Here is an 8,814-nt window from a genome sequence, read left to right on the forward strand (position 1 = left end):
AACAAGCTTCCTGATTCTTACTGCGGGTTTTAGTTGTGTTTTGGGAACTCCTCCATTGATATCCAATTCAGCAATGGACTCCATTCCCCCCTCCACTCAACCCTACCAACCCAATTTGTCCCCCTTGCCAGTCAAAATATCTCCCAGCCCCATCAGCTCCCTCCAACCCAAGCTTCAGCAGCCAGAAACCACCTCCACACACACCTGCAAACACATCCATGCCACAGCCTCTTTAAATTCTCTCTTTCTACTCCATTGCTCAATAAAAATTCAGCCCTCTGCCACTCTGCCCTTCCAGGTGCAGAACAGTCTCTGCTCCTTCTTCCCAGAGACACTCCAATACCATCTGCAAGGCCAAACATTTTTCAGTGGCAAATGGCTCTTCGACTATACCACAATGTTCACTAAACACTGTTTTTGTCAAAAAAAAAAAAAGGTTTTCGTGAAAAAAGGTTTTAATCCGAATCATTTCAGTTTTCCCAACAAAAACCTGACAATTTTGCTGAAAGTAACAATGTATTCAGGAGTAAGGTACTCCCTTCCCAACCAGCTCAAATCAGAACTATTCCCTCTTCTATTTGACAACCGTCATGGTCTCAGAAGTCCTTCCACCAGCTAAACTCCTCCTTCCCATTCACTGTCTGCAGCCCATGTGCTACAGGGACAGGAGGATGTGGTGGGCATTGACAGGCAGCCCTGTACTCTAGCCTCACCAAAGTCTGCATTCCCTGTTTATGGGCTTTCTTCCTGTGCTGCAGGACCAGAAGAGTCCCCCCTACTGGTAATAGATGATACAGCACCCTATGAGACACACAGCTGTGAGAATATTATTGGTAGAGCTTGACCTCATTAGCCCCTAATGACCAGCCAGCCTGATCGTTATCTGTGTTTTTGAGACAAGTCATTTACTTGCTCAGATAGCTACAGATAAAATATGGGTGATTTCTTAAATCTATTTATCAAAGTTTAATGAAACACTAATAAGGTTAATGGGCTTAGGGACATATGGATTGCCACCCCATAATAGATTAGACCAGAGGTCCATAGAATTCAGTATCCTGTCTATGACAATGGCCAGGTCCAGCTGCTTCAAAGGAAACTGCAAGAAACCTGTAGAGGGCAATCATGGGATAAGACATTTTCCTCCTAGCCTCCAGGAGCTAGTTATTGGTGTATGCCTGTAATCTTGAGGATTCATATCCTTCCCAAAACTCTTAATTTAAAACCTTTACTATTATAATGCTGGATAAATTGTTCCTTTAATTTGTCTGCATGTGTTCCATCTGCCACTGACTTGCTCAGTGCCCTAGTTTGAGAATTTCAAAGGGACCTAACCATAGTCTTCTTTGGTTTTGACTAAACTAAATACTTCGGGGCCTGCTGTAAAATTTTTCCGTCTCACTGCTCCCTCCATATTATTAGCTTACAACCACAGAACAGAGCCAAAAAGCCATTCTGCTTTCTCTTTTACTGACGTACAAAGCTGTGGTTTACTTCAGTGCTGTGTTACTCAAGATCTTCAGTAACAGCAGCATAAAGGCAGTCCACTCAAGTGTCACCTGCAAATTCAGAACTTCAAATTGCCCATGAAGGACAAACGTTCTAGGTTCCTTACTAATAAAATGCAAGAGTGGTATAAGACCAAAAGGAATCATGCATATGGCCAAAATAAGAAACATCTACTTTAAGCACAGACTGAGAAGAATAAAGCCAATTTGTTTTCAGTGGCCTCAAAAATCGTTTTCAGTCCAGGCCAGGGGTGCGGGAACTAGGAATGTTGGGGAGGCAGCAGCTCCCTCTGGCTTGACGTGGTTTCCATCATATATAGTTTTGTTCAACAACTTTCAGCACCCTTTCCCCCTGCCCCCCCACCCCCACCCCCACCCCCACACACTAAAGATTGTTCCAATGCCACTGATCCAGGCTGAATATTGGTTCACATCAAATCATTTTCCCCTAGGTATTCCATAGACATCCTTTGATTGAGCTTCTACATCATCAGGAAACATCAGCTGGTATTTTACAACATGTCTTACATTTAAGAGAAGCTACACCCCAGGGAAATATATTTTCAATTATATTCTTAACTGCTTGAGAATACAGAGAGTTTTTGTTGGATCACTCTTTTCTGATCAGATATTAAGTGCGTGGGAAGCCACTTCTCCTTGCCAGGCTGTATCAAACCTATTAATTAAAAAGAAAAGAACATGATGGCTCCAAGAAAGTGAAAGAAATGTGTGATGAATACTACCATACTATGCCATACCATATTGACCATTCATTTTAATTGAATTTGCTTAGACTGTGTTCGCACCGTTTTCTGTCTTTTCTTTGCCGTGAGTATTCCAAATTTACTAGGGTGACTAATTGTTCAAGGTGAATTTCAGATTGGATAACTAACCAGTGGGAAGACAAATTTCAAAAGTAACACTCAAGCATTCAATTTCAAATTCATGCTCTTGTTGGTTAGTTGCATAAGTCATCCAGCCAGGAAATTAAAATAGTACCACACTACATCTACACCATCCCGTGCTATTTCAAAAGATATACAGAGCCCAATTCTGCTACTTCTACTCATGTTCAACATTACCTCACACCACAAATGGTCCTACTGAAGCTAATGAGCAATTAGCAACTAGGAAAATAGTGAAATGTATTGAATACATTGTTTATAATTAATTATTTTGTCCTAACTCACGACGTCTCATGCAGATTCAGTGTTATAACATTTATCTTGTGGCCATGTAGGGCTATACTCAATTAGTTAAAAGGGACTTAGATGGGAGTTGTGACGGGTTGGATCACAGAAACCCCCTGGGAGCTGCCACCTGATGTGCCAAGATTACTTCTGCTCCTTTTTTTTCCTGCCCTAGGAGCTCAGAACTTCAGTGCACTGCCTGGTTTGAGCCAGACCTGCTAGCCTGCTGCAAACCCTGACCCAGGTCTGAACCAGATCCCCTAACAGCTGCAGGCTTAACTGAAAGCCAGTTAAGAAGTGTTCCTGCCTTTGACACTCAGATGCCCAACTCCCAATGGGGGTCCAAACCCTAAATAAATCCATTTTACCCTGTATTAGGCTTATACAGGGTAAACTCATAGATTGTTCGCCCTCTATAACACTGATAGAGAGGTATGTATAGCTGTTTGCCCCCTCCCCAGGTATTAATACATACTCTGGGTTAATTAATAAGTAAAAAGTGATTTGATTAAATACAGGAAATAGGATTTAAGTGGTTTCAAGTAGTAACAGACAGAACAAAGTGAATTACCAAGCAAAATAAAATAAAACACCCCAGTCTAAGTCTAGTACAGTAATAAAAACTGAATACAGATAAAATCTCACCCTTAGAGATGTTTCAATAAGTTTCTTTCACAGGCTGGAGCTGGACACCTTCCTAGTCTGATCACAATCCTTTCCTCTTGTACAGTCCTTGTTCCAGCTCAGGTGGTAGCTAGGGGATTCCTCATGATGGCTCCCTCTCTTGTTCTGTTCCACCCACTTATATATCTTTTGCATAACGTATGAATCCTTTGTCCCTCTGGGTTCCCACCGCTCCTTCTCAGTGGAAAAGCACCAGGTTAAAGATGGATTCCAGTTCAGGTGACATGATCACATGTCCTGTGAGACCCCAAGCCTTCATTCCTCCCAGTCCGACTCACAGGAAGGCCTGCCTGCAAACAGGTGTGGAAGGGTCCATTTTGTAGGGAAGAGCAGGGTAGAGAATTAACAGATTATGAAGAAGGAGATTGCAGTGGAAAGATACTTTACCCAGGAAATGTTAAATTTTTTAGGGATCTATTATAATTTTAATAGCACATCTTTCTTTGTAAGGTTAATTTTATTATTCAATAGCAGCCACAGAAATGTAACAACTGGAAAATAGTTGGGATTTATGAGAAAAGCTTATTATATATTTATATATATAAAATATGCTATTGCTTTTCTCATAAATCCCAACTATTTTCCAGATATTATACACAATATATATATATATAGAGAGAGAGAGAGAGAGAGAGAGTGCGCGCTTTAAAAGTCTTTCCTTTCTACTCTGCATATCCTTTTTAAAATTCTTTTGTTGTTTCCATTTCAATTTACACATTACAAAATCTGGAACAAGGATATGTGTGCGTTGATGTAGGTCATAAAAGAATACCTGAGTTACAATAAAGGGATAGCAGCAGTGGAGAACTGGAGTGCAGCCTTCATCAGATACGATGCTTTAACTTTGATTTATACCTTTGCGACTTGGTCCCTTTTGCGCTGACATGAATGCCTGCTTTGCTTCTCTGTAAACAACAAGTCAGAGTCCATCAATCTCTAACAAAATGGACAATTTTTACAAGCTCGTGATAGCTTTCTACAAGCTGACAAATTGGACTTCTGACGCTTTTCATTGAAAGTGCACATTAGGGGGTTAAGAAATTAGGCAATAAAAGAGTAATCAGTGGCTTTGCATACTGAAATCCATGACTGTGAGAGGCTAGAATATTATTCAAGATGCCTCATGAAAAACCTGAAATAAAAGCAATTTAGAAACACCTTTGCTCACACATTTCCTATATTTTTTCTTCTCTCACTCTCTTTTCTTTTTTTTTAAAAATTATTGGCACATTTGTCTGCAAAAACAATCTGAAGAGTTTCACGGGTCAGATCCTTGGCTGGTGTAACTTGTAGCGCCACTGGAATGACTCTGATTTACAGCAATTGAGTATCTGGCCCTAATAATTTTTTCTGTTCCTGCTGCACATTCCTCAATTGGGCCTTGGCTTTGCTAGGAAAAAAGGCACTAGGACATGATAAAATACTAGTATAGACAAGGCAGTTCTAGTTTTAACCTGTGTTAGCATGTCCACTTGCCTTCAGCATTTCATTTTTCTCACAAGCCTTACACCATTTAAAGAACCAGAGTCATGAATTTCACCCTCAGGGTGAGTGGAAGAAGACGTCTCTGAATTTGCTTAAATTTCCCCACTGTTGCTACTACCCATGAAACAGTTGTGTTACCAACACTGAAAGCTCCTGTGAAGACAGGCTTTCTCAGGTGCAGGTGGCCTTAAGGACCAGTCAAAGCAGCATTCTGCTTGCCTGAGGTGAGACTCCTCATGCTTCTTTCTCAGTTAGCAGCAGAACAGAAAGGTCAATAAGGTTCTTGGGCCCAGAGACAAGAAGCACTATAGAGAAGGGAGAAAGAATCACATCTCTTTTCCCTGGGAGCAGAAATAGTTGAGTGTTCGTGCTTCGCGTCTTTCCCTACAGCCCACTAGAAGAAAAGAGTGGAGACAGGAGTCAAAAATGGGACCTACTTGGGTTTGGTCTTTTCTTTTCTACCTTGCTTTGCTTCTCTTCCATCTTCTGAAAGTCTGGCCACTGGCAGGTGTCTCAAGGTGGTGTCTCCTCAAGGAGCTGTCCCTAAGTGCTGAGAATGGCTGCTCGTCCCTTTTGAAATAGGTGTGGCCCTCAGGATGAAAAGATAGGATATAGGTTGCAGTATTGCGTGCTCCAAGCATTCAAAACCCATGACTTTTGCTGGGGGGGGTCTGACTCATAAGATTGCCTTAAATCAGATTATTTAAGCCAATAAATTCAGGGTTCTCTTTATTCCCTCCTGGTTTGAGCCTTTTAGGGTGAAGTTTGCTTCATGTGTTCAAGCTTTTCTTTGCAACCACAAGGATGAGACACTTCATTTAGAAAAAAAAAGAAGAAGGAACTCAAATGCCCATGCAATCTCTTGATTTTAGCTGGTAGGAAGGTTGGGGGGGGGGAATCATGAGAGATGGCAACTTTGTGACTGACATGACCCAAAAGGCCCTGTTCCTGCAAGAAGTGAAGTACGAACTAAACTGAGTGCACTGAGTAGTTACAATGAAATCACTGGTATTAACTCAGATGTGTAAAGTTAACTATGTGCATTGCTGTGTGCAGGATTGGGGCCTTAGGGCAGGGGGTGCTTGCAACAACTTTTTTGGCGGCCTCAAAGTGTGGCACCGGTATTCACCTCAAAGTATTCACACCGGACAGAGAGGCAGTGTGACACAGCAAGACCTATAGACTCTGGATTCAAACTAAAGCCTACAAAAAGGATGGGTGAGATGGCAGACTTGGAGGGTAACATTCTGCTGCCAACATGGAAGGGCATCGGTGCATGCCCAACAGAGACCCAGCTCTTCCTTGTGCCCGGCTTTCCTGGCCAGTTAGCCGCCACAAGCTACGAACCCAAGCCATGAACTCAAGCTACATTCAGGACTGGTAACTAGACAGCAGTTGCAGAACCTGTGTGTGTATGAACGAATGTGTGAATGAATGTGAAACTGAATGAAATGTTATAGCTATAACTGACTGCCTACTATGATTCTTTTTGTATTCACAATATATGTGACATTTTGTCTTATCCCCTTTAAAAAGATCCTGCTGGATTTTATTTTATTGGTATAACAGCTGGGGAAGGCGGTGGGAGCCCAAAGCCCTGCAGCCAGGGACTGGAGCTAGAGGACACAATGAGGGTCAGGAGCAATGGAGGGGTGGTGAGCCCAGGGCTAGGGCCTGATGCCATGCAGCCAGAGCCTGCAGCTCACCTCCCAGGGCTGAAGCTGGAAGCCTGGGCCCCACCACCCCTGGGAAGGTGGGGAAACTTATCTGGCTGCCTGCTTCTCTGACATTTGGTGCTCCAGGGGGGTCAGGGCCAAACTGCTGCTTTGTCCCCCCCCCCCGTCACCACCCCTCCCCACAATCACCACCCAGGAGGCTGTGGCCGCAAGAAAATCTCCTGGTGGCCACGTGCAATCATGGTGGCCACATTTGAGAAACACTGTCTTAGAGCCAGATGTACAAAGGTATTTAGGCACCTAAAGCTCCATGTAGGTCTTTAATGAGATTTCCAAAAGAACCTAAGCAGGTTAGGTGCTCAACTCCCATTGACGTTCCTGGGAGTTAGGCACCTAAGCTTTTGAGGCACTTTTGGAAATCCCACTAGCCATCTACATACATTTGTAAATTTGGCCCCTTAATGCCTATCGGCTGACAGAATTACCCCTTTAGCTCCCATGGTAACGAAATGGGGTTGAGTGTAAAAGTTCCAAGGCTCAGTCTCTTCTTGATGACCCAGAATTTTTTTTTAATGCCAGAAGGGACTGTTACCTAATCTAATCTGACTTCCTGCCTAACATGGGCCAAATAATGTCATTGTTAGAGGAGGGGTTCATTTTAAAGAACCAGACAGACAATGACACTTTTCTAAATATCACATAGTTCAAATTGAATGGGTGTGAAAACCACCTTGTCTGCCAGCCAAGATTAGAACAAGTGTATAGTAAGAGTGAGTAAAGAGGAAAACAGCAAGTGGCACAAAATACAGAAAATAGAAGAATTTGACAACATTTCTTTGTCATTCCCTATTTTTCCCTACCTCAATGTTTGTAACTGAAATTAACTAGGAGAGGACCAACAGGCATCTGTGTGCGGGTGGGAAGGAAGAAGAGAAATTTCAATATAAAATATGAGACTACTGGTACTGTAAATTCGTTTACCCTAGAACTGTTCAATTCAATATACTGGGAGCAGTTGTGAAACCCATCTGATGCCTTCCATCTCACTCAAAACTGCCACTCGTACAGATGTGTGTTTGTTAGAGAGCCATCTCTCCGAGCCATTTCCTTACTTTCTGATCATGAAGTCATTTGAGGGCACGGTGGTAGTGGGAAGCAAAGGGCAGCTTATGCCCTGAGATTCACTCTTACTGCAGACTCCTCATGCAGGAAACAGAAGCAGTAGGTAGGCAGGGGAATAGCAAGGGCAATAAACCTCTCTTCTCTAGAAGGATACAAGAGGACATTCAAGGCAGCTGACCTTCCTCACAACATATCTACTTGGGAACATCATCTTAGTAATGGTTTCTCATGCAGATTACACATACTGAAAGCAAAGGAGGAAATGCACTCGGGAATGTTGGAGAGAGTTCAGTGGAAGATATAGGTACTCTAAGAGTTGTTAGAGCAGAGTTCTCCAGTGGTTTTTACAGCAGCTTTCAACTGTCTCTAGTTGTGTAAGCCAGGCTCATATTTTGAGACTAAAAAAGCCCCCATTTGGTACAAACAAACTAAAGTCCATTTCCTGCTCTCCTAATTGGTCAAATGCCCGCTGAAATCAAAGGGAGTTCAGAATGCCTGAGTCAAAGGGTTTCAGAGTAACAGCCGTGTTAGTCTATATTCGCAAAAAGAAAAGGAGAGCTGAGGAAGCGTTGTTCTAAATCAGCCATAAAAATGTTGGCATACTGTGGGGCCATGCGGGTACCCATAGCAGTGCCGCTGATCTGAAGGTATACATTGTCCCCAAATGTAAAATAGTTATGGGTAAGGACAAAGTCACAAAGTTCAGCCACCAGGTTAGCCGTGACATTATCGGGGATAGTGTTCTTGACGGCTTGTAGTCCATCTTTGTGTGGAATGTTGGTGTAGAGGGCTTCTACATCCATAGTGGCCAGGATGGTGTTATCAGGAAGATCACCGATCGGCCACTATGGATGTAGAAGCCCTCTACACCAACATTCCACACAAAGATGAACTACAAGCCATCAAGAGCACTATCCCCGATAATGTCATGGCTAACCTGGTGGCTGAACTTTGTGACTTTGTCCTTACCCATAACTATTTTACATTTGGGGACAATGTATACCTTCAGATCAGCGGCACTGCTATGGGTACCCGCATGGCCCCACAGTATGCCAACATTTTTATGGCTGATTTAGAACAACGCTTCCTCAGCTCTCGTCCCCTAATGCCCCTACTCTACTTGCGCTATATTGATGACATCTTCATCAT

This window comes from Lepidochelys kempii, chromosome 5 (assembly GCF_965140285.1).
Source record: "Lepidochelys kempii isolate rLepKem1 chromosome 5, rLepKem1.hap1, whole genome shotgun sequence".
In the NCBI taxonomy this organism is placed as follows: Eukaryota; Metazoa; Chordata; order Testudines; family Cheloniidae; genus Lepidochelys; species Lepidochelys kempii.